Below are 645 nucleotides of genomic sequence, written 5' to 3'. Positions count from 1 at the left end.
ATCTTTAAAATAATTATAGAACTTACCTAGAAATTATAATTCAATTAAAAATGGAGATAAGAAAATACAAACTCACACTGGTCGGGAAGCCAAGGTCTCTTAAATATTTAAAAATTTGTGTTACATTCTTTGGAATAGACCCAAAAATATGCCAACAATGTGTGGAAAAATGAGAAAAATATAAGAAAAAAGGCTTAAAGTTATAGATGAAAGTGCTACCTAAATATATGTTTATCTATACACAAAACCGAGAGTGGACAGCTGCTGTAATAAGAACACCCAGGTTATATTCCAACAAAAATAATTACAGATTGTTGTTTAGCCCAAGTTTCTAGAAACATTAACTTTTGAAAATCAATGTTCACTACTGCTGAAACGGGCACTTCATGTCAGATTTTCCAAGTCCAGAAAGATTTGCATCACATAGTCCTCTTGGAATTATGATTAAAACTGTGAGAATTGAGGTCAGTTAAAAATACAATGCCAAGTAACCACTAGCAAGAGCTCACCTTCATATTTTGGAGCACTGCGCATAAAGCACTCAGGAGCAACCTTGGAAATCCACATGGGGAGCAACCTTGGAAATCCACATGGAAAGCAACACAAGCTTTTTGGAATGTAGGCCACCACTACACCAGGCACACA

The sequence above is a fragment of the Sapajus apella genome, unplaced genomic scaffold, assembly GCF_009761245.1.
Source record: "Sapajus apella isolate SASKATOON/1434 unplaced genomic scaffold, GSC_monkey_1.0 scaffold1850, whole genome shotgun sequence".
NCBI classification, from domain to species: domain Eukaryota; kingdom Metazoa; phylum Chordata; class Mammalia; order Primates; family Cebidae; genus Sapajus; species Sapajus apella.
This window is presented reverse-complemented; position numbering follows the sequence as displayed.